Here is a 26,344-nt window from a genome sequence, read left to right as displayed (position 1 = left end):
TCAGTAAATACGTAACTACGTATACAGCGCCCCTAACGGCAATTTATGAACTATAAATTGCTTACACGAAAGTCTAGTAGAATTTATCATGCTTTAGATGTCAGTAAATACGTAACTACGTATACAGCGCCCCTAACGGCAATTTATGAACTATATATTGCTTACACGAAAGTCTAGTAGAATTTATCATGCTTTAGATGTCAGTAAATACGTAACTACGTATACAGCGCCCCTAGTGGCAAATGTGTTAATGCTTAATTATCCGTTCATAATGATAATAATAATAACCCATAGCCCCTAAGTAACCCCAAATCCCAATCCTGTTTAAAAGCAGAGGCAACCATTAATCCAAATCCATTTTAATAACTTTTTAAAAGCATCAATAGAAATCACCAATGAAAGAAAATTTTCATTAGTGAATAGCCCCTCGACGCACTGCCTTTAACAGTGCTAAAAAGTGATTTATTTATTAATGATCATATGTATGCCTGTAACTTTATTGAAAAGAAAAGCAATAAAAATGAGATTCATTAAATCGACGAACAATTATTTCATTTTATTTATTCTATAGTACATTTATAAAGTATAAACAAAAGTATATGTTTAAAAACAGAAAGTACGCTGCGTTGAAACTTGCTGGAGCCGTGTAATATGAGAAGGCTCCCTTCATTCCACAATAGTGTCGACGTACCTTCCCGAACGTGGCACAGGGAACAAGCCGTGAATAGGCTCATAATGTAGCATCAATGAAAATCCTATATGAAGGAAAATTGTCATTAGTGTTTAGCCCCTTTAATATAGGTACAGAAAGTTTTAGTTTACAGAAATTGAACCAATAGCAACCTATCGATTTTCTTCGACTTTATGGTCTGTGCAAAAACGTTAAGTTTTATCATATAAATAACGATTACGCCAAACTTTTTGAACAAATTCTTATTCTGTTTATTATTCGAGTCACCTGTTCTGTTATATTGAGAAAGCACTTTAATTTAGTGGATCTTATACTTAACCAGAGGGTACAAATCAAGTTTTTATAACATAGCCATAACTATAATTAGTAAGTTTTGTTTTGAAATATATTTCATTGATACATTAGATTTTATTAAAAAGATTAATAATGAAAATAATAAGAATATTTTTATAAACTTGTAATTTCCGAGTGTTGAGTCCAAGTACTAAAAATAATAAGAAAATTTCTATTATTAACAAATTTTAATCGGCTTAGAATTTCCACCGCTTTTCCACGCTAATATCCTACGATGGAAAACGAGGTTGTTAGGATGGAAAACCAGGGTATTTGGTGGCAAAACGTAGCATTACGCTTTTGCGTCCAGATAGGAAGTGCGTAAAGTCACTGAGTGTTGAAAAATTAGGAAAGTAATTTGCGCGTTTTTATGGAATAAGTTAATTGTTAAAACTAAAATTGCATAAATATTATTAACCATGTATAGATTAAGCGTATAAAAGAAATATGTAAGTGCGAGTGAACAATAGTAAAAAGATAAAAGCCCACCCAACCATGAATACAAAAATAACGGAAGTAACAACCTTGAGCTTTCAATTTCTAAAGCGACCAACCCTTAATAGTAACAAAAATGCACCTTCGTATTTGTAAAACAAGCTTTGTTAATCCGTAATCCTGGAGAGCTTCTATCTCGAGCTAGCGAAAGGGGAACGTTCCCAAAACACGTCTATTTCTCCACAAATCGAGAAGAGTTTTAAAAGAAAGTACTAGCTTGTGGCCCCGGATATTCACTTATAACGTAAGTAAATTTATTGAAATAAGGATTAAGGGTTCTAATTTTTTGTTAGCGTATCACTCTGATTTTCTGCACTTCTTTTAATGGGTATTTACGGCCCGGGTACCGTGTTATGCGCATCGAAGTACGGTACGATGTGGCTACTATTACGAGCCTAGCCCCTGGGTTGTTTTGTTATAACTTCGTATTAAATTATTTGTTTAGATAACCCAGAGTTGCTAAATAATTACCTCGGAACTAAGACCAATTAATAAACAAAAATAACTACCCAACCATTGTTTCAGTCCGGTGGAGGGATTTAAATATATTAGCTCTCCCAAGTAGCGCTTTTCTACACTAAGGCCAGAATGCGCGAGTGTTTAGCCCCTCGGTGATACTATAAACTACTTCAATCTCACTATTAAATTATACATTGTCGAGGGGTCCGACATTTACACGAAATCCCGTACGCTTCTCGCGAAATCTTTGAAGTAATCAATAAATTACGAAATCAAAGAGGAAATTCCGAAATCTTAGGCGAAATCAAGAAGAAATCCCGAAATTCCGTACGCTTTTTTTGGTATAGTCGTACCCCTCGTATATTGTACTTGGTATGCCTCAAAACATAAACATTTATAGCTTAGAAAGAAATACCAATATGGCGGCAAGGAATAGAGTAACGCCGGAATTGCCAGGAACGTTTGAATCAATACCGAACATCTGCAATTATAATAAACATAATAAGAAATGTAATAAGAACTTCCATCAAAATGATATAAAGAATGGGTAGATTTTACTGATGACTAATATTTTTGTAGCACCCTAGGAGCGAAGGCACTCGGCGTTGCCCGTCAGCCCGTCGGGACATTTTTATTACTTTTCACGCGGACATTATTCCATAAAGAAGGGTTTTTTAAATTACTGGCCGCCATTTAAAAAGATGGCATCAAATCGAACCCAAAAGACCATTCAGCCCGTCTATAGGTCAAAGGAAACCAGTGTACTAAATATTTGCGAAATCGGTTGAAACGCGCGGACTTTGTTGCATAGAGAAGATTTTTTACATTTCGGGGCGCCATTTATTAAGATGGCGGCGGATTGGAAAAATCTTTCTTGGTACGCGCCTACTACTTATGAGTAACGTTCCTGCAATTTTCAGCTTTCTAGGGCAAGCAGTTTGGACTGGGCGTTGATTATCAGTCAGTTTGTCAGTCAGAACTTTGATTTATATACATATAGATAAATATTAAAATAAATTAGTTCTTCCATGATAGAACTAAACAGAAATATTCATTAATTTGCTTCAACCGGCAAATAATAATACTTGAACACGAAAGATTTGATTTAACAAAATTTCTAATAAATAAAAGTTAAACAATAATAGTAGCCACATCGTACCGTACTTAACAGGCGTACATAAAATTTACGTGAATAGCCCCTCGATGCCCTACTTTTAACTGTGCTAAAATTATTACCAGTAATCCTAACTTCAATAAATTTACTTATGTTATAATTGTAATAGTTCGACGCCAAGAGAAAACTTGAGTGATGCGCTACCCTTAACATTGCTAAAATGATTACCCATAAGGCCATTATAAAAAACGAGGTTTTAGCTTTAACAATGCTAAACTGATTACACACAAGTAACCCTTAATAGAATAACAGAAAGTTTTAGTGATTATCCCCTCGATGATCGAGTTACCTTTAACAGTGCTAAAATGATTACGTACTTAACGTTCAATTAATAGACGTACAGAAACTTATGCCTACGCATACTTATCGCATCTTAAAAATTTCTAACAGAAGCGTTTGAAAGAGAAAGAATTCGGTAAAACACTCAATAATTGTAATATCCCGGTCCCTTAAGACCATTCCAAAAATAACATCAGTATATATTTTCTTTGCCTAGATTATAAATTCTCCTCGATTTCTTTCAATGTTGAAATAGGGGAGCGGTATTGAAAGCGTGAAATCGTATTGTGGACGGCGACGACGGGTGAGACGAATTTTAAAGGTAGAGCATATATAGCTTAACCTTACTATCATAATTCCCTTCATAAGTAGACGAACGAAAAATATCACCTCACCACAATTCTCTCCCTTTCACTTTCCCTTCAACGACTAACGAAAACTTTTATACAGCCAAAGGTGGGTATACTGGCACGACGACGACGACGACGGGGACAACAACAACAGGGCAGGTCAAACTAAGAGCCTCACCGTAGATGTACGTCATACGATGTGGCTAAAAATACTTTAACGTACTTTTTCTTACTTGAGAAGTATTACTACTGAAAGCTTATGCAGAGTTGAGAATATGTAAATCGAGTCCATGGTCTTACCTTTTATGATGGCGGCAGGAGGATGGGGGGATGAAGAGAAACGTCCAAACCGCGGTCCCCATCTCTTTAGATGTGTACTGAAAGAACATGTAAAGGATCGAAATTAAACACTTACGCCCGTCTTTTCACAAACTAAATAAAGAAATAGATTCTTTAAATTAATTTTTGGGACCCTTTTACGAACTGAAAGAGTTTACCTTCCTCAATACACATATTAATAATCTACACCTAGATTAGGCGCGAATACAACTTTCTAATCTAGTAATTCTCTATTGTGAATGTAATATTTTCCTTATGTTTAGAATATTTTTCAAGTTACTAATTTAATTACTATACCAGGAATAGATTTAATTTTAGAAGCAGGAATGGAGAACGGTTAGTATTTACTTCAGTCCAACTCATAGCCTAGCCCCTCCCTCCAACACGTAATTAAAAGTTTAAATTATCTTATAGACTCACTTAAAGTACGTTTTGATGACGTTGCTGACGGGGACGGCGATAAATACGTAATTCCTTTTTAGCTCTGTCGCTCTGACCCGCCCCCTCCGTCCCGTGGAAGGGGGTCCGTTTTTTATCGTTATTTTATTTTTTATTAATAGTAAATTATGGTTCTTAGATAAAGGTAACGGTTTTTTACTCTTTCCCTACACCAAAAACTCTACTAGATAAGTGTTTAAGATGGATTAAAGAATGTGGGAGGGTCGATAAAATTAAAAAATATCACTACAAGTGCAGTCAACACGTAATATAGGCGGCGTTGCTTCAAACTCCTAAGCTAGCATGAAAAACCCGCTATTTTTTTAATTGGATTTGCGTGGTCACGTGATGCGCATAACCAAGGTAACTAGGTACGGGTGCACGAATCTCCCATGGGAGACGCCGAAACCTGAGCTCTAAGATCGGGCAGTCGAAGACTCCCTTACCCCTATATCCTCCTAGCTACTATTACGCTCGTACCGCTTTTATATCCTATCCCTTTCCCTCTTGGATACTGATAACAAGTCACGTAAAAAAATTACGTATTAGCTAGGTGTGGTTGAGGTGGGAAGGGCAAACGTTTTCCCAAATTCCGGACCGCATTTACAGTTCCCGGAAATTTGAAAATTGTATTCCACTTACAAAGGCTATTATCCATTGCCTGTCTAACACCACTATCCTCTGGCCATTTGTCCATCTCATATGAACACCCGTCTTTACCTACTGGCTTCTATAGTCCGCCATCCTCTGCTCTTTGCCCATCCCACATGGACACCAGTCTGTACACACTGGCTTCTACACACCACCAGCTTCTGGTCTTTGTCCATCCCACATGGACACCAGTCTGTACACACTGGCTTCTACACACCACCATCTTCTGGTCTTTGTCCATCCCACATGGACACCAGTCTGTAAACACTGGCTTCTAATCACCACCATCTTCTGGTCTTTGTCCTTCCCACATGGACACCAGTCTGTACATACTGGCTTCTACTCCATCTTCATTAAGGTTAAGACGTACGCGGCGATCGGCTAGGGTTACGAGAAACGTCTAGCCTTCCAATGGCGGGGTCTTCTTCCAAAGGTTCACGCTAATCCTACAGAACCTTGATATTCACTTTTTCCATAATATAAAGTGAATATGTTGAAATATTTTTCGTAATTACGATGCATTTAGTACTTTTGCAGCTTTAAATCTCTGTTTCAATTTGATATTCCAAGGACATTTTTTAATATTGTTATTTGAAATGGCTGTTTATATATTACTTAAGCTATACTACATCTGTATATAGAATAATCCTTGCTTTAATTATTACAAGAAGAAAGCTAAGGCCTAGACTCTTTCAAGTAGATCAAGTATTGTCCGTAATAGGCTTAGTGAACCAAACAGTAAATAATTGAGACCTGATGTGAAGTGAACTATGGGTTTTGATTTTCGTGTCTGAAATGAAGGGACATTAACGGCTCAGAGTGAGCCGAAAGTTAAATACACGTTTAAATAATCAGGTTTAGATGTTATGATAGAAGAAAGCGTCACGGTGGCAATTAGATCAGTGAAAGGGCTAATCGTAATCGGGTTATAGCTTCGAAGTTTTCATTCTTGTTGTGGTGCGAATCGACTTTCAGTGCGTCTAACCACAAGTCAGCTTTGGTGATATTTAACGTTAATACTCATGTTGGCAAACTGGGAATATCGTTGAGGTGAAACGAGACAATAGTGTTTATGCTGCGAACCAGTTATGAACTTGTGAATGTAGCTATGAGAATATAGGGTTAACAGTTGAGGCGTAGACAATTGGGCCTTTTCAAACACATAAAGGTTATATCTCTCCAAAATTTATACACTTCATATCCTGTTTTTTTCTTCTCATTGACTGATTTCCATGTGTCCAAGACATATCTTTATTGGGTGTAAAATGTCGTCTGCTTTACTGTATATTCGCTATGCTTGGAATACTGCTTTAATAATTCGTAAATTTTAACTTCAAATAAAGAGAAATAATTCTATATCTAGGTTAATAAGTAGTCCTCCTCTTGACTCCGAGAGGTAATATTTTGGTTTTCCAACTTGTTCTTCTTGGCCCTCCTTGACGACTAAGTATAATTTAAAATTCTCGAAGAGAAGTATTATATACTTCTGATACACTATATTGTAACACACCTCTCATTAGTTTCATAACATTTGGACCATTAGATCCAAAGATATTGTGGATTGAATACTGAATTTACAATTTTGTCATCGGAAATTAACTTTTATTAAAAAACAAATCTATCGACTCTAAATGCTTGAATCTTTTTAATAGAATAGAATATATTGTGGCACACCTATCATTCAAATTTCAGGACATTTGGACCATTTAATCCAACGATATTGTGGATTAAATACTGAATTTACAATTTTGACATTAGAAATTAATTTTTATTAAAAATTTATTCATTCTAAAACCTTGAATTCTTTTTAGTATAATAGAATAGATTGTAACACACCTCTCATTAAAATTTTCGGACATTGGGACCAGTAGATCCGATCATCCGAAGATATATTCAGTCTTAGCACTGAAGCCATCATTTTGACTTTGGAAAATAATTTTTATAAGAACAAGAGTAGACGACCCAAGGGCTCGTAATAGTAGCCACATCGTACGAGTGAAAAGCACCTCTATACCATATTCTAATGAGTGTTTAACCCCTCTAAACCTTACCCTAATGAGTGAATAGCGCCATCTTTTACAATACTTAAATGATTTACCGTGCATAAAATCAGAGTGAATAGCCCCTCGATGCCCTACCCTAAACAGTGATAAAATTATTACCCTTATAAATTTACTTATGCTGTAATTGTAATATTTCGGCGAATCGAAGAACAGATAGTTATAGTGATTATCCCTTCGATGAGTTACCTTTAGCAATGCTAAAATGATAAAACGCATAACGCTCATTTAACTTTACAACATAAACTTATGCCACCGCATACTTATCGAATCTTATAAATTTGATGGTTTTAGTGATTACCCCCTCGATGAGTTTACAACATAGACTGATGCCGACGCATACATATCGCATCTTATAAATTTATAACATGAACTTATGCCCAGAAGCGTTTGAAACTTGAGTTCTTTCATTGTGTAAATAGGTGTAAACCCCGAACTTTTTATTGTATAGAAAGTTCGTATTCTTAGAAAAGTACGAGAAATTTTAAAGAGAGAATGAAATTTTTCGTTTTAGGTAAGGCAATATGATAAACTTGCGTGTTCATAAAAGACCACAGATATTACTGTTTGTTCATTAATATTTTCACAGTGCATCCGCATTGTACTGTTAGAGATAGATCATATGATCCTTTAAAATCACCAATTAATGAAAAATATCACCTCAACACAATTTATCCCTTTTCACTCTAAGTGCGTTCATTAACATGTGCGTTTTACATTCGCATTGCACTGTTATAGACAAATCATAATCCCCACTAATTGAAAATCACCAATCCCTCTTTTCATTCTCCCTTTAAAAAGACGAACGATACTTCTTCTACATCTTCAGAACAAGCCAAACTAATACCCCCCCCCCCATCGCTAGATGTACATCAATCGATGTGGCTAAAAACTATCCACTCTAGAAGCTTGGACCCTTTTTAGTATAATAAAACACGCCAAAACACACGTCTCATTAAAATTTCAGGTTATTCGGATGTATAGGACAAAGGATCTGGCCAAAAATGCTACCTCCTCCCATAGAACTTAATGTTAATTTTGGGTTCCTTTGAATAATCTTCAAAAGTTGCGCTTAAACATGTAAATCGAATTCTTTGAACGGGCTTCTATAGCGCGAGCAGCTTGCGTCGTGTTGTGCGAGTGAACTATGCTTTAGTAGGGAAGTTGTAGCCAAGGAGTACTAACCACATAGGAGTAGAATTGGTAGAAAATGTGTGAGCTAGAAAAATTCTTATAAGGAACCCCGAATTAATAAACTGGTCCCACCGTCTATTTTTTCCAAAAACGATAATTAATTAAGTGGTCCTTGGGACCAGTGACCCTAAGTTTTGGAATAAATAACTGGTCCGAGCAATTAATAAACTAGTTTTGGACTTTTAAAACCTGTCTTATTTCCAACCCTGCAAAGTCCTATCTGCTCGGTGGCGCCAAAAACCAATATTTCCCGCCAAATTATTCCCAGATGATAAAGTTGGCGCGAGAAATTAAAACTTGGAGATGAGATACAACGTGGAATTTCAAAAAACATGCAAATTTTGAAAGAAACTCGATATTAAATTTCCGCCTAAATTAAAATAAAAATAACCTTAGTTTAAAAATAGGAAATTTCGAATAAACTAATAACATTTCCGTAGGATGATCAAAATACGTAAACAACACAAAAAAAAAATTAAATAATTTACTTTACGTTGGAGAAACACCCATATTTCATTCATAAAACGGAAACTAAAAAAACCGGACAACAAATACGTAAGTTGAAGTGACTATTTCCTGTTAGGAATTTCCCTGTCCCGATGTACTCTTTTTTTTCGCGCCTATCATTAATTTCCGAGCTAAAATATTTAAATTACGCAATACACAGCCCAACATATCTCACCCTCTGAATTTCCATATGTTGCTATGGTCGTAGAAGACGTAGATAATACGTAGTTTTGGCGATAAGCTTTTAAATAAAAATTATACCGTCATCGAAAACTATATACTATAGCAATAAAATTTCAAATAAATTTGAAATTATTCTCAAGCCTTTTAAGAAGCCAAATTTCCGCGATAAGCTTTGAGCAAGAAGTGATATCTAGTTTACTAGAGAGAAGGTATAAATTCGCCACATTTCCAGCTTTATCTCCAGTCCAAACATAGGTCCGGAGTTAATCCCAGCCTCTAAATTACAACCAGCATCTCATTGGGTCTTGAAACCTCACGTCAGTGCGACGCGAATGACGAAAATTACGTATTTTCCTACTGAGAAGAGGCGAAATAGCCCGGCCTCCTTTTACGCCCCCATTGTATTTTGAAAGGGGGACTGGGACTATGGCGCGCGAATACTTAGGCATCTTATACCTTCTCCCTAATAAACTAGATATCACTTCTTGACAGAAGATTTCCTCCGTGAAAATTGTTCCACGCTCGATTTACAGGGAATTACATCCTACGCTATAGTAGGCATCTTATATCTTCTCCCTAGTAAAATAGATATCACTTCTTGCTTTGAGCACTGAATAAATAAAAATCATAAATTATTTAACTTAACGTAATTCAATTAATTTATGTTTTAAAATCCTGAAATATTAGTCGACTATTAACATTACACGATAGTTGTTAATAGAAAATGCGTTTCTAAGACATGTCAAAATCAATCTACAGTTGACATATTCGGTTTAAAATAATGTCCCGACTTAATTTTTCAAGATGTCATCAATTAACAGGAAATATGTAGGCGGTTGTACCTAAATAAACAATTTCGTATAATATATTGGGTACCAAGAAAGAATTTGGCACACACTTAAAGCTTAGATGTTCTTCGAAACCTCATTATAAATCTCCTTTTTTTATGATTATTTCTTATTTCTTTGGCGTTACGAACTTACGACACTCTCTCGAGTATCTTGTACAATAGTTGTGTAATCCTTTAACATCTTTCTTAGAAGCTATAAGTGCCAGGGAAACTTTTCTCTCAACAACTTATTTCTTTTATTATTTTTTTAATTATCTTTTTGTAGAGAAGATTAAAACATTTTATCATAAAATTATAGGGGTCTAAAAACTATTCGACGTTGTACAGGGTGTTTCTGATAAAGCTGGCATAAATTAAGGGTGAAGTTCTTTAGGCGATTTTGAGTACATTTTCAACACAAAATTGTGCACCCAAAGAACATCCTCCTTAATTTATGGATGGCAGACTTGCCAGAAACACCCTGTATAGTTATGATGACTTCAAATACCGTAATACGAATACGGAATGATATAACAACTAAATCATCAAAGCCAAACTTCCTAAAAATAAACCGGCAATTTCCGAAATTCAATTTCCCCTCGCATTTTAAAGGCCGACTTCCAGCGAAAAGGGTTCTAGCGAACTGAAAACCGAGCATCAAGACTAACAATGAAGCGACCGTTCCGATTTTCGAAGCCCCGCTGGGTCAAAAGTTGGAAAGGTTCTCGCTAACTGAAAGCCGTGCAATGTGGTTCTAGCGAACTGAAGATGAACAATAGAAATCCTTTAAAATTTATTTCCTCTCGAATTTTTGCTTTCCCCTGAAGGAAATTCTCTATTGTGTATCTTCAGTTCGCTAGAACCACATTCAACGGCTTTCAGTTAGCTAGAGCCCTTCCATCTTTTACCCCAGCGGGGATTCGAAAATCGCCACGGTCGCTCCATTGTTAGTCTCGATGCTCGGTTTTCAGTTCGCTAGAACTCTTTTCGCTGGAAGTCGGCCTTTAACGCTCTACCTTGAACCTTTTGAGAGAGCTCAATATTTATTTATTTATTTATTTAGGTTTTCAATTTGTTTATTCAAGAAGACCGTTTTTAGTACTATATCGTTTTGAGTTACCAAGGGTTCAATATAGAGGATATTTGCTTCCTAATTTGAAAATTGTTTATGACGTATTGAACTAGATTACACCTACAATAAACTCCAACTCGCCCAACCCAACAAATTCTAGAAATTATAGAAATTATCAGCGGAATGAATAAATAAGAAAATTGCATCTAGGCCTAATTGTTAACCCGTTTAGTTTTGTTTTCTAATCTTGAAACAAACCAGAGCTAGAGCTAGTTCCTGGATTTTAGAAAATGGCTTCTCTGAAGTGTAGACTTCAAGATGGGAAAAACCAAAGACGAGGGGGGGGGGGAGATCCGCAACTTGTTGATTGGCAAAGTAACAAAGTTCAGACGTTTCTATGTATAGTTAATTTTATCTCCAGTCGCCAGACATTTTTTTTTCGTAGCATAAACAACTATTTTATAGATAATGTTAGCTGGTAGTTCTAAATTAAAACCTCGAACCCCATAAGTTCATAAGATATGCTCCATAAGTTTGTCACTGGTTACAAACTGGAGCTTGTCATGAAGTGACGTAGGTGAAGGTCATAGATTCGAGGTAAAGCGACGCCCGGTGAGATGCTGTCAAAGGCTTAGCAAAATTAACCGAGTGTAGTCTTCAATTCTCGCTTGTCGTTCTCGAACAAGCTCGAGCTGTAAGTCTCTATAGCATTAAGTGCCATACTTATGGAACATATCTCATAAACTTATGCTGGAACTAAGTTCATTCTCTCTCCATAGTCATACCTAACCTAATCTTTATAAACGAAAAAACACTGTGATAAAAAAAAACCATGTCATGAAAAGAAATTTTCCATTGTTATAGGTAATCAACAAGTAAAACAAATAACGCAACTCTCCCCCGCATAAAAAAAATGTGTCAACTAAATGTTATTATTATTTTTTTTATTTGTAATTTTACATCGTGATATTTTTCTCTGACCTACAATTACAATTACATTTTTTGCACTCTTTTAAGTTCAGAAAAAGCGTTCTTGTTACCTGTTTTACCAAGAACCCATATAAAGATCGGAGAACGTATGACTAACTTCGGTGCAGCAAGAAGCGATATCTAATTTATTATTAGGAAGAAGGGATGACCAAGTATTCGCGCTTCATAGTCCCAGTCCCCCTTTCAAAATCCAAGGGGGGGGGGGAAGTAAAAGGAGGCCGGGCTATTTCGAACCCTCTCCTCAGTCGGAAAATATGACTGTAATTTTCGTCATTCGCGTCGCGCTGACGAGAGTTTTCAAGAACCAATGAGATGATGCTGGTTGTAATTTAGAGGCGGGGATTAACTCCGGACCTACGTTTGGACTGGAGATAAAGCTAGAATTGTGGCGAATTTATACCTTCTCCCTAGTAAACTAGATATCGCTTCTTGGTGCAGTATGGTAGCGAACTTAGTGAAGCTACTGATTCAAATGAACAGATTAAATAAATATTTCAGTGAAAATATGAATCTTCTCAGTTTTTAAATGGGTTCTTGTGGTGTTACCTAATTTAAGAGGAAAACTTTGAACCTAAAAGAAAAAAAAACCTTTATTTTTTTATATTTCACAATCTTAATTAGTGATATAATTACGAAGCTAATTTCATCAGCTAATTTCGATAAGGGATAATTTGAAAACTGGCGAAAGTCTAGCTAGGCGTTAAATTTAATGTACGTTTACACTTGAAGATATGAACTTAAACTTATCACTATATTTTCCTCGTAAGAAGAGCTTTAATTTTAAGTTTCAGTTCCGATAATGAGATATATATTACATTTCGCCAGATTGATACGGTATGTAAACGAGAAAGCGTAGATAATTAAAGAAACTTCATTAATTTTCCTCTATCAACTAATGGACCGCCAACATAAATGGATGATGGAATGATATATTTTAAAGTTGAACTTTTTTATTTTTATTAATATTTAACTTTGTTGTATTCTGCCAGTTCATTTTCTCTTTAATTGATTTAAAATTATGTCAATGAAATGTGTAAAATCGATAACAGAATAGGGAAAAGCTAGTATAGTAATCTTTGATAAACTTTCTTGTAACAAAAAAGAAAGGTCCATTTTTTTTTCGATTTCTATTGCCCTTGAAGCGTTTATTCTTTCACATATACTTTCCTGTAAAATTAAAAACTTCCCCGATGCTCCAAATTATTTTTCATAATTGGGTCGATAAGCTTTGTCCTTAACAATGGAAAGGTTTTATTCGAGAATTGCAGCGTTTTAAGGGATTCTTTGATGAGTATTGCAGGGTTTTAACGGGTTCCTTTGATGAGTGTTGCAGGGTTTTAAGGGGTTCCTTGATGAGTATTGTGCAGGGTTTTAAGGGGTTCCTTTGATGAGTGTTGCAGGGTTTTAAGGGGTTCCTTTGATGAGTGTTGCAGGGTTTTAAGGGGTTCCTTTGATGAGTGTTGCAGGGTTTTAAGGGGTTCTTTTGATGAGTGTTGCAGGGTTTTAAGGGGTTCTTTGATGAGTGTTGCAGGGTTTTAAGGGGTTCCTTTGATGAGTGTTGCAGGGTTTTAAGGGGTTCCTTTGATGAGTGTTGCAGGGTTTTAAGGGGTTCCTTTGATGAGTGTTGCAGGGTTTTAAGGGGTTCCTTTGATGAGTGTTGCAGGGTTTTAAGGGGTTCCTTTGATGAGTGTTGCAGGGTTTTAAGGGGTTCCTTTGATGAGTGTTGCAGATTTTTAAGGGGTTCCTTTGATGAGTGTTGCAGATTTTTAAGGGGTTCCTTTGATGAGTATTGCAGATTTTTAATGGGTTCTTTGATGAGTATAGTGCAGAGTTGACCGCGTCCTCTTTGATTTCACTTTAGACCTAAACACTCCACCTCAGCTGAGATCTGACATATTCTATACACAGCCCCATAAAAACCCCCAAGAATGGTAGAGATCTCAGTCCAAGTATTTCAGTTAATTTAGGCCTATAAACATAAGTACATCCTCAACCATGTCATCTCATAACCAATCTATGACTTCTCATAATCAGCAGTCCTCAGCCCATATTCTTTATACAGCCCCATAAAAAACCCCAAAGGAGAAGGAAGATCTCTCCTCGCGCACTACATCTCCACGTGAAGAGAGGGATTTCTCCTAGACAATCACGTGGGAGTTTCTTTACGTCACATCCATAAAACTTCCCTATTGGTCGATGAGCGCCGCGCCGGCAGTCGGCAATCTAGCATGCGGTTTCCAACTTATAAAACCAAGTTCGTTTCCCTCTGAATTTTCACTTTACTCTCCCAGTTTTACTTTACCAGGCAGATATCGCAGAGTATAATACTCGACGCTGAAACCGAAATAGTCGATCAATTTCACGCTCGTTCCTCAGTCTGGACTCTGTACAGTCTCGACGGAATAAAACGAAATATCTAAATAGTACGGAAATGCCAATGGCCCCAGAACAACGTTTACGTCAAGAAGTACCAGGTTTTCTACACCGATATAACAACATGAATGAATTTGATAGGTCCGTGATAATGGCGGGAATGTTGGATTTATACCGCGAATCTGACGATAATTCCAATTCAAAAACGTCCGTAAAACATCAAAGAGTGTTTGTTCGAATTTACCGCACTTCAATCGAACATTTCGCCGTCCTATACCCATTAAGGGCCATGGTGTCAGCCTGCAAACCCTTAGCGACTGTCAACTTAAGGGCATGTCGCGTGGAAAAGTGCGTTCAACCCGGTCAGCTAGACAGAATAAGGCTTTCCCCGAGAGGCACGGCCCTGACCCTTTCCTTCGAAGTCCCCAAGAAAGACATTGATTTAAAAGAACAATGGTTATCCGCCCTAACAGCTGACGCCGTCAGTGAAGCCGTACTGGCAAGCAGTGGACGAATTTCGCCTAAAAAACACATAAAATCGTCTACAATTGGAAGGCTACTTCCGGTTTTGGACGAAGAAGAGGAACAGTGCATCTAATTAAGTTAATGGATTAAAAAAAACACTAAACGGTATGTGCCAAAGTGATTCCATAAAACTGTGATTAATCCACGACCACGGTACATTTTTAATTTAGTCATAAAACGTAACATTTGTGCCAAAGATCTGAATTAATATTTAAAATACCAATGTATATATATTTTTTCTCTCTTCGTGAAATTCGTTATCACCGTGTGTCATTCATTCATTCATTGTCAGTTGAATTATAATATTATAAATTTTGCTGTATAAAGGCAGCCCCCATTCATTTATAAATTAATTGTTAAACTAATTTTTTTCTTTTCATTTCGTTGTGTTCATTATATTACCCTTAACTGTGTAAATTATTTAATTAATATCTTTTGTGTATTATAATCAAGGAACAAATCTATATTATTATTAATAAAAACTGTCATTGTAGACAAAGACTGGAAAGTGTAAAAGATAAGGTTTGAAAATGAACTGCCTGAAGTAACAGATATTAAAATTTTCACTTTTGAAGACATCATTATAAAACATCAATTATTTTAAAAAATTCTTATCTTACTTTTTTTCACCAAAATTACTTCGGGAAAGTATTTTAAAAAGGAACATGCGCGTTATTTTAAAAATACTACGGCTTTACATTTTATTTTTATCAAAAATTTAAAATTAGGTAGAAAATTGACCCTATAACGTGAGAAAATCGTTGAGAGCTTACAAAATATAAACCGTATTAAAACTTTACAAAACGTATTCTTAAATTGTAAAGCTTTCAAAGTATTAAATATTATCGTGCTGTGTTGCTCTCAAAGATCACGATCAATCTACAGATCTTTTCGACACTAATAACTAAATCACAAAGAAAAGGCCTATATTATTTTCCGCTTCGCAATATTTTCAATTTTAAAATATAAAAATTTAAACTCTTCAAGAGAAATCTTTTCAGATATCCAAGCATTTGAATCTCCTAGAATCAAATGTTAGTTGTAAGTAAAACCAGTACCAAGCTAGTATCCCTTAAACCCTTCTAGGTGACAACTACTATTGAGGACAAAATACTTGGTAAATATTGCTGAAAAATATTTTGGGAAAATGAAATTTTGGTGAAAAAAAGTAAGATAAGAATTTTTTAAAATAATTGATGTTTTATAATGATGTCTTCAAAAGTGAAAATTTTAATATCTGTTACTTCAGGCAGTTCATTTTCAAACCTTATCTTTTACACTTTCCAGTCTTTGTCTACAATGACAGTTTTTATTAATATCTGTCACTTCAGTCTTCATATTAATTAAAATTCTTTAGAAGATATGGGAGAAAAAGTCCTAGGGCGTTGCGCGTCCATCGGTAATCTAGCTTAAATACCAGCCGTCGGTAATACGGCTAAATTACTAGTCGTCGGTAATGCGACTAAATTACCAGTCGTCGGTAATCTAGCTTAATTACCAGTCGTCGGTAATCTAGCTTAATTACCAGTCGTCGGTAATCTAGCTTAATTACCGGACGTCGGTAATCTAGCTTAATTACCGGTGGTCGGTAATCTAGCTTAATTACCGGTGGTCGGTAATCTAGCTTAATTACCGGTGGTCGGTAATCTAGCTTAATTACCGGTGGTCGGTAATCTAGCTTAATTACCGGTGGTCGGTAATCTAGCTTAATTACCGGTCGTCGGTAATCTAGCTTAATTACCGGTCGTCGGTAATCTAGCTTAATTACCAATCGTCGGTAATCTAGCTTAATTACCGGTCGTCGGTAATCTAGCTTAATTACCAATCGTCGGTAATGTAGCTTAATTACCAATCGTCGGTAATGTAGCTTAATTACCAGTCGTCGGTAATGTAGCTTAATTACCAGTCGTCGGTAATGTAGCTTAACTACCAGTCGTCGGTAATGTAGCTTAATTACCGGTCGTTGGTAATCTAGCTTAATTACCGGTCGTCGGTAATCTAGCTTAATTACCGGTCGTCGGTAATCTAGCTTAATTACCGGTCGTCGGTAATCTAGCTTAATTACCGGTCGTCGGTAATCTAGCTTAATTACCGGTCGTCGGTAATCTAGCTTAATTACCGGTCGTCGGTAATCTAGCTTAATTACCGGTCGTCGGTAATCTAGCTTAATTACCGGTCGTCGGTAATCTAGCTTAATTACCGGTCGTCAGTAATCTAGCTTAATTACCGGTCGTCGGTAATCTAGCTTAATTACCGGTCGTCGGTAATCTAGCTTAATTACCGGTCGTCGGTAATCTAGCTTAATTACCGGTCGTCGGTAATCTAGCTTAATTACCGGTCGTCGGTAATCTAGCTTAATTACCGGTCGTCGGTAATCTAGCTTAATTACCGGTCGTCGGTAATCTAGCTTAATTACCGGTCGTCGGTAATCTAGCTTAATTACCGGTCGTCGGTAATCTAGCTTAATTACCGGTCGTCGGTAATCTAGCTTAATTACCGGTCGTCGGTAATCTAGCTTAATTACCGGTCGTCGGTAATCTAGCTTAATTACCAGTCGTCGGTAATCTAGCTTAATTACCGGTCGTCGGTAATCTAGCTTAATTACCGGTCGTCGGTAATCTAGCTTAATTACCGGTCGTCGGTAATCTAGCTTAATTACCAATCGTCGGTAATCTAGCTTAATTACCGGTCGTCGGTAATGTAGCTTAATTACCAATCGTCGGTAATGTAGCTTAATTACCAGTCGTCGGTAATGTAGCTTAATTACCAGTCGTCGGTAATGTAGCTTAATTACCAGTCGTCGGTAATGTAGCTTAATTACCGGTCGTCGGTAATCTAGCTTAATTACCGGTCGTCGGTAATCTAGCTTAATTGCCGGTCGTCGGTAATCTAGCTTAATTACCGGTCGTCGGTAATCTAGCTTAATTACCGGTCGTCGGTAATCTAGCTTAATTACCGGTCGTCGGTAATCTAGCTTAATTACCGGTCGTCGGTAATCTAGCTTAATTACCGGTCGTCGGTAATCTAGCTTAATTACCGGTCGTCGGTAATCTAGCTTAATTACCGGTCGTCGGTAATCTAGCTTAATTACCGGTCGTCGGTAATCTAGCTTAATTACCGGTCGTCGGTAATCTAGCTTAATTACCGGTCGTCGGTAATCTAGCTTAATTACCGGTCGTCGGTAATCTAGCTTAATTACCGGTCGTCGGTAATCTAGCTTAATTACCGGTCGTCGGTAATCTAGCTTAATTACCGGTCGTCGGTAATCTAGCTTAATTACCAATCGTCGCTAATCTAGCTTAATTACCAATCGTCGGTAATCTAGCTTAATTACCGGTCGTCGTTAATCTAGCTTAATTACCGGTCGTCGGTAATCTAGCTTAATTACCGGTCGTCGGTAATCTAGCTTAATTACCAATCGTCGGTAATCTAGCTTAATTACCGGTCGTCGGTAATCTAGCTTAATTACCAATCGTCGGTAATGTAGCTTAATTACCGGTCGTCGGTAATCTAGCTTAATTACCAATCGTCGTTAATCTAGCTTAATTACCGGTCGTCGGTAATCTAGCTTAATTACCGGTCGTCGGTAATCTAGCTTAATTACCGGTCGTCGGTAATCTAGCTTAATTACCAATCGTCGGTAATCTAGCTTAATTACCGGTCGTCGTTAATCTAGCTTAATTACCGGTCGTCGGTAATCTAGCTTAATTACCGGTCGTCGGTAATCTAGCTTAATTACCAATCGTCGGTAATCTAGCTTAATTACCGGTCGTCGGTAATCTAGCTTAATTACCAATCGTCGGTAATGTAGCTTAATTACCGGTCGTCGGTAATCTAGCTTAATTACCAATCGTCGTTAATCTAGCTTAATTACCGGTCGTCGGTAATCTAGCTTAATTACCGGTCGTCGGTAATCTAGCTTAATTACCGGTCGTCGGTAATCTAGCTTAATTACCGGTCGTCGGTAATCTAGCTTAATTACCGGTCGTCGGTAATCTAGCTTAATTACCGGTCGTCGGTAATCTAGCTTAATTACCGGTCGTCGGTAATCTAGCTTAAATACCAATCGTCGGTAATCTAGCTTAATTACCAATCGTCGGTAATCTAGCCTAATTACCAGTCGTCGGTAATCTAGCCTAATTACCAGTCGTCGGTAATCTAGCTTAATTAACAGTCGTCGGTAATGTAGCTTAATTACCAGTCGTCGGTAATGTAGCTTAATTACCAGTCGTCGGTAATGTAGCTTAATTACCAGTCGTCGGTAATCTAGCTTAATTACCAGTCGTCGGTAATCTAGCTTAATTACCAGCCGTCGGTAATCTAGCTTAATTACCAGCCGTCGGTAATCTAGCTTAATTACCAGTTGTCGGTAATCTAGCTTAATTACCAGCCGTCGGTAATCTAGTTTAATTACCCTTAATTGGTAATCTAGATTAATTACCCTTAATTGGTAATCTAGATTAATTACCCTTAATTGGTAATCTAGATTAATTACCCTTAATTGGTAATCTAGATTAATTACCCTTAATTGGTAATCTAGATTAATTACCCTTAATTGGTAATCTAGATTAATTACCCTTAATTGGTAATCTAGATTAATTACCCTTAATTGGTAATCTAGATTAATTACCCTTAATTGGTAATCTAGATTAATTACCCTTAATTGGAAATCTAGAATAATTACCCTTAATTGGTAATCTAGATTAATTACCCTTAATTGGTAATCTAGATTAATTATTCTTAATTGATAATCTAGATTAATTACCCTTAATTGGTAATTTAATTAGTAACCCTTAATTGGTAATTTAATTAGTAACCCTTAATTGGTAATTTAATTAGTAACCCTTAATTCGTAATCTAGTTTAATAACCTCTAATTGGTAGTCTAGTTTAATTAACTCTAATTGATAATTTATTTGAAGAACGTTTAATTGGTAAACTACTTTAATTACTTAAATTCGTAATCTAGTTTATTTATCTTTAATTGGGAGTCTAGTTTAATTATCTTTTATTGGTAATCCAGAATAATTAGCAGGGAAAAGTTAAAATGTCCATTAAGCTAGTTTGAATTTGACTATATCCGCGACAATTTAGACCCGTGTGTTTTGATGGCGTCGCTGTAGCGGCCGCGTCAACGTCACTGCAGCAATATTAAATTAAAGCCGTCTTATCTCACTATCGATAGGCCATTCCAACCAAAAGGCATTAAGAAGGAACAATGGGATTATTATGAGGCAACTATACGTTAAAAAAGGCCAACATTGGTCTCGCTGATATTTCCTAATAAAACAGTGTATAAATGCTAAAATATCGCAGATTGGGGTAGTTTTTAAAATTTAAAATTAAACATACTTAAAATTAATTTTTCTCAAAAACCTTAAAAATGGTCCTAGAAAAAGGTTTAAATTTTGATATAAAACCGTTCCCAAACGTAACAAACGAATATTTCATTTCAAAAGGGTGGCCACAAAATGGCCAAATTTGAAAAAAACTCCATGTTATTTCTATGGGAAAATTTAACTTTTTCACCAAAAGGGCTGATTAATTTTATGGAAATGAAAACCACCCTTAGCAACTTTATTTTTTATAAAATAAACTAATGAGTGGATCTTCTTGAAATTTAAACCACATATTGAGGGCCCGAATTGTAGTTCCGTGGAATTGTTTTAAAGCAGTTAATACAATACAAAAAAAGTTATATCCAATCAAAAAACCATCCTTATACATTAAAGTCAGTATGAGGTCTTATCTAAGAGAGCTACCGCTCTCCTAGAATAATTATTAAAAAGAAAGTTCTATTTTAAAACAAAATATACTGGTTTTTATTTGATACTAATTTGTGAGGCAAATTTGATTTTGGAAAAGGGAACTTATAAAATTTAAACGAGGAAGTGTTAATTCTATTGCGGATTAGTTGGGAAAATATAAAATAAAACCTATTTCCTCATCCTCTCATTGGAGAGGGTAAGCATAATGCTAGAGACTTGCAGCTCGAGCTAGTTCGAGAACGACAAGCGAGAATTAATTTACTACAATAGGTTAGTTTTGCAGTCCATCTTCGTATTTAGTCTGTATTAAGCCTTTGACAGGCGTCGCTTTACCTCGAATCTATGACCTACGTCACTTCACGACAAGCTCCAGTTTGTAACCAGTGACAAACTTATGGTAGGAACATATCTTATAAACTTATGGATAAACAGATGGACCCTTATAACTTCACGTTAATCCACTTCTGTCAATCAACACATTGGGAATCTTCATAATATAATATTACGTTCCCAATACAATAAATTATTTCGTAAATTGTTTTGTCGCCTTGGCCCTGATGTAAGACGAGGAAAAAACACAGTAGCTGTAGTTTATTGTCCCAAAACACAGTCCTTAGGCTCAAGAAGACGATTGCGTAAGGTTTCTTCATTCCCCGAGAGAATTTGACAATCTCTAGTAAACAACGTTTCTCAAGAACGATAGCGACATAAGGGTGCTCGCTGTTGAGTCGAGTTGATTACCAATATATTAAATTTTAGGGCAGGGCTATACCGTCAACGATCGAAACAAAAATAACCGATACAGGAATGGATTTATCTAGACCTACATATTTATTTGTTTAATTGTTATTATTTTCTAACATAATTTAGGAAGAAGTCAACCTATCATATTCTCAATTGTGTTTCTCTTATAGAACAAGAGTTATAACACCCCAAAGTGGAGATGTAATTAGTAATGCGATTATCAATCGCTGATTGTTGTAATCCTAAGTATAAGGTATCGTACACTAAAGGGTTTTCCCAGTGCCAGAGTTATAACACTCCAACTTTGATGTTAAATAAGGTGCATTATCTTAAAGTAATTTATTAACTCAAGTTCTGATTAGTTTAGAGCCAAGTAAACAGATACCGTCGAAAATAAGACATTATATCAAACACTTCAGGTTCCTGGACTTTTAATATAAAATAAATCTAAAAATACCACGGGAATTCCCAAGTTAGGGTTGACTTTTTCGCCAGGCAATTACGTGGGCGAAGAGTTCCATCCGCCATTCAAGGTTTTGCGACATTTCAATCGCAAAAAAAAACCCCCAATAATATTTAACTTTCCAAAGTTAAAATTTCATTTTTAAACACACCTAAAAACCCCGACTAAGTTAAACTAATTTTTCTGTAGCAGTGGGTGGCCTTTATGTAACTAACTCTAGGTATGTATCACGCGTAATTTGGCATTTGGACAGCTCATGCTTTGAATATTTACCCAACTAGAAGTGGGTTAGTTCCCGCCGGTCAGTACACCCATCCACCCCAGGAGCGATGACTCACGCGACACCACATAAACCGTGGTCCTTAAAAAAAAACCCTCCCCCCAACCGAACAGTAAATGTGCCCCAAAAAGTAGGTTTTACGTTTACAATAGAATGACGTCACGCTTGTTGTACTAGCGGTAACTATAGCGTAGGATGTAATTCCCTGTAAATCGAGCGTGGAACAATTTTCACGGAGGAAATCTTGTGTCAAGAAGCGATATCTAGTTTATTAGGGAGAAGGTATAAGATGCCTAAGTATTCGCGCGGCATAATTCCAGTCCCCCTTTCAAAATACAATGGGGGGGGGGCGTAAAAGGAGGCCGGGCTATTTCGCCTCTCCTCAGTCGGAAAATACGTAATTTTCGTCATTCGCGTCGGGCTGCCGTGAGTTTTCAAGAACCAATGAGATGCTGGTTGTAATTTAGAGGCGGGGATTAAATCCGGACCTACTATACGTTTGGACTGGAGATAAAGCTAGAAATATGGCGAATTTATACCTTCTCCCTAGTAAACTAGATATCACTTCTTGCTTCTGTAACAAGTCGCGTACCCACACACACGTTTCAAGATTGTACGTATTGTTTTTATAAAACCTTGTCTGACTATTTCCGTCAATGTTTTGTGTAGATCTTAATTATTTTGTTTTTTTCCGGCCAACTCATTGTCTGGAATACCGTACTTTTGTGATGTTTCATGGTTGTCATTTATAGAAAATAATTTCTTTTATCTAGTACCGCATTTACATTGTCTTATCACGAAGGACAAAAGAAAAACTTAAGAATAACATATCTGTTTCCATATTTTGAAGTGTTTGTATCGCATTTCTAAAAAAACTTCCCACACGTGACTTAACCTTACAAGAAGCGTTAATACCTTGAATTAATTACCATCAAAACAACCCCTAATGTTATTTCACTTAAATAATTAGAATAAATTTAAATATCCTCATTTTAAAATGTTTTAACGTCAAATAACAAGCCTTCAAACTAATAATAAACAAGCCCACGCTTCTTAAACTGTCAAAAACATATTGACAATGAGTTCAGTAACAGTTATCAACGCAACTCGGGACTGAAGTCGATGTTACCAGCGGTACATCTCTCTACGAATCTAAACTATGGAATTTTGCCTCTAGTACCAACTACCATCTCGGAACATAACCTGATTCGATCTAAAAGGGTGTAGGGCCTATATCTTTGGCAAATGTAATTTAATCTTAATTTTCACGCTCTTAAAAGAGACGGAGAAAGCAAAGTGGGGGGGGGAGATGGGGAGATTCAGTTTACTGTCCCGTTTAAAGGTTGTTTGTACCCGCAAATAATTGACATATTTAGCTGCCAGCGGGAAGATAAAAATTCCATTTCGAGAGAGCGAGGTCGATAATTTAATCAAAGGTAGGACTACCGGTTTTTCGTCTGAATCATTACGTGAGTAATATGAATATGTCATGTTACCATCCCCTTTCAAAAATTCAGAAGTTCACTGCCCGAAGTGATTACATTTTTTTTTTATTTTTAAATACCATTGGCTTTTCGCCTTGGAATGTGGAACAGTTATCACGAATAGAATGTTAATGTACTAATATTGAAATCAGATCCGTAATTTTTGTTTCTATCAAGAAGCGATATCTAGTTTACTAGGGAGAAGGTATAAATTCGCCACATTTCCTGCTTTATCTCCAGTCCAAACGTAGCTCCGCCCCTCTAAATCTCTTTGGTTCTTGATAAACTCGCGTCAGCGCGACGCGAATGACAAAAAAATTACTCTGTATTTTCCGACTGAGTAGAGGCGAAATAGCCGGCCTCCTTTTACGTCTCCCTTGTATTTTGAAATGGGGACTGGGACTATGGCGCGCGAATACTTAGGCATCTTATACCTTCTCCCTAATAAACTAGATATCACTTCTTGCTTCTATCTTTAAAGTAAAACTATCTTGGACTGGGTGTCAAAAGGGTTAATATTAAATTTATTCGAAAAAAATTGTTCATTTAATGATTTGATCTGTTTCACCAATACATTTTGTCAGTTTTATGACATATCTTAATTAATAACCTTTCAGTAATGGCCTTCCACGCGCAAGAGAAAATTCCCCCAAAGAGGTGAAAAAGAGAATTCTTCTCTCTAATTTCTTTACTTTTAATAAAAATTAATACCGATGATCAAATTGGCAAGGTGAAGAGGGCTATTAACTTTGGGTTTAATAACCTCCTTCCTGAATAAATATTAAATGGAGCTAAGCTAAATGACTGTAAGAGAAATCAGGGACAATGGATCCCGAAGACCTCAAAATCTGTGGAAATTGTTCTGTCAGCTGCAAGGCTAATTTTTTTTTCTTTTTATTATTACTAGTTCTAGTGTAATAGTGGTGATGTAAAGGAGATTACGATATATTACAGCTGTGCTGACAATGCCACTAAAGTTAGGTTTCCCCCAGACTAGATGATTTCGAAATTTGTTAATCTATTTCTCGCAAGGGGGTAATTTGTAATTATCAGTATCAGGAGGCTCAACTCGTAAAATTAGACATTTCTAATTTATGAAGGGCCGAATCCGGTTAATACTGGAATTAACTAAAGCCTTTCCAAGGTATTGGGATTTACTCCGATTTAGCTTCTTTTGAGTTTCAAGTGTCGTTTATCATTAAGGATTGGTTCAAGATTAATTGTTTGCCTTATCTTTGTTATTATTGCCATGACTTGCACACTTTATAGCCTAAAACCTGATAAAACGTGAAGCTGAAGTCTCACGAGTATGATGGAGTATCTTACAACAATTAAAGTCACTAAACTCAAAATAATTAATACTGTTGATGAAACCTTAACACAAGAAGCTAAACTTATCCCAAAGATAATTATGCAAATTAGTAGATTGAACAACGATGATCTACATTTAAAGGAAAAGGACCAAAAATTCAACCGTTCAATGTGCGGTCATTTCAACCGTTGCCTACGTTAATCAAGGCCTGTGCGCGGCGCCGATTTTTATTTTGGCAATTTAAGCTGCCAAATTCTCTCACCTGAGGCGCTATTAGCTGGACCTAAATAATTTGAAATGCTCATTTTCTCGCGCTTGGAATTTTAAATACTCATTTTCGCGCGCGTTTTGGTCCAGCTATCAATGAAATCTCGCGGTAAAATAGGGAGAAAATAAGAGGTCTCGTTTCTTAAAGGGAGGGTGAAGTAGAAAATCAAGTGATTTTTTTTATCGATTCTTCTACTAATTATTAGACCAGTCTGCGTAGTGAAACATCCAGGAAATACCTCCGAATGATTTTAAAATTCAAATTAGGTTCAGATTTTAAGGATAATTTTTAATAAGGACCTCCGACCAATCGCGTAACGCCCTGCCTTCTTGTTAACAAAATTCTCGTGGCACGCTCCATGTCTCGGGCCACGATTATCACGTCGCGCACAAACTTTATCAAATCTCGTGATAAATTTCATTCGACACGGAACGTGCCACGAGAATTTTGTTAATAAAAGGTAGGGCATTGCGCGATTGGTCGGAAGGGCTTATTTCAAATTACCCTTAAAATCTGAACCTAATTTGAATTTTAAAGTCATTCTGAAGTATTTCCTGAATGTTTCACTATGCAGACTGGTCTTATAATAAGTAGAAGAATCGATAAAAAATCATTTGATTTTCTACTTCACCCTCCCTTTAAAAGTCCCCCCTTCGAAACTACCGTGCACAGGCCTTGATTAACGTAGGCAACGTTTCAACGATGACAAGACCGACTCACCAAGGCTTACCACGCATCATTCAATGTCCAATTATTATATCATTCATTACACTTTAAAAAATCCCCAATTTAACATCATCAATATCTTAACACTTACCCTAGTGATGCGGCAAGTTGAATATTATCCATTTATCCATGATAATTAACGTAATATTTAGATAAAATTATGCCATTAAACCGTTAACAACGCAGCGTGTGAAAATTCCGTTCATAAAAGACTAGTAGACGGTAGACCACTTCAACGTACCACTCTGCCATCTAGCGGTGACCGAGGCTTCGACGAAATTGACAAAATGGCCTCCACTGCCACGTGAGACTATTTCGATGTAATTAAGAGGGGGAAGACACGGGGGTGAAATTTTGC

The 26,344-nt window shown here is 36.5% G+C and overlaps 1 long non-coding RNA gene across 7 annotated transcripts; it reads right to left on the bottom strand.

Annotated features, from left to right (window-relative positions):
• Positions 1–528: 528 nt before the first annotated feature.
• LOC149653990 (uncharacterized) lies at positions 529–26,262 on the bottom strand. Of its 7 annotated transcripts, XR_016370456.1 has the most exons (4): positions 9,146–9,440; positions 4,082–4,158; positions 2,394–2,459; positions 529–1,175 (listed from the first exon to the last, which is right to left on the bottom strand). It is a non-coding gene; the product is annotated as an uncharacterized LOC149653990 (long non-coding RNA). The 7 variants fall into 7 exon arrangements; XR_016370457.1 differs by lacking the exons at positions 2,394–2,459; positions 9,146–9,440 and adding an exon at positions 26,078–26,262; XR_016370460.1 differs by lacking the exon at positions 9,146–9,440 and adding an exon at positions 26,078–26,245 and having other exon boundaries at positions 529–2,459.
• Between the last annotated feature and the right edge of the window lie 82 nt (positions 26,263–26,344).

The sequence above is a fragment of the Phalangium opilio genome, unplaced genomic scaffold (assembly GCF_054372755.1).
Source record: "Phalangium opilio isolate 3A_F unplaced genomic scaffold, DU_Popi_V2 ptg000079l_1, whole genome shotgun sequence".
NCBI classification, from domain to species: Eukaryota; Metazoa; Arthropoda; class Arachnida; order Opiliones; family Phalangiidae; genus Phalangium; species Phalangium opilio.
This window is presented reverse-complemented; position numbering and strand designations above follow the sequence as displayed.